Genomic DNA, 242 nt, shown 5'->3' on the forward strand with positions numbered 1-242 from the left:
GGGGCGGGCCTGGGGGAGCGGGGGCGCCGGGAGGGCAGAGGCCGGCGGGCCCGGTAGCGGTCAACGCCTGGCGGGTGCGGTGCGACCGTTACCGGGGCTGGGGGGTACACACGACACACCGGTTTCCTAGTTGTGTGGGTTTTTTTTTTAAAAACTGTGACTGAAGCGATAGGTCGTTGTTAGTGTTTCATGGCATTTCTCGGTCGTAGCTCACGTACCGCCGTACCCCCGTGTGCCGCGCC

The sequence above is a fragment of the Pygoscelis adeliae genome, unplaced genomic scaffold (genome assembly GCF_000699105.1).
Source record: "Pygoscelis adeliae isolate BGI_AS28 unplaced genomic scaffold, ASM69910v1 Scaffold166, whole genome shotgun sequence".
Classification (NCBI taxonomy): domain Eukaryota; kingdom Metazoa; phylum Chordata; class Aves; order Sphenisciformes; family Spheniscidae; genus Pygoscelis; species Pygoscelis adeliae.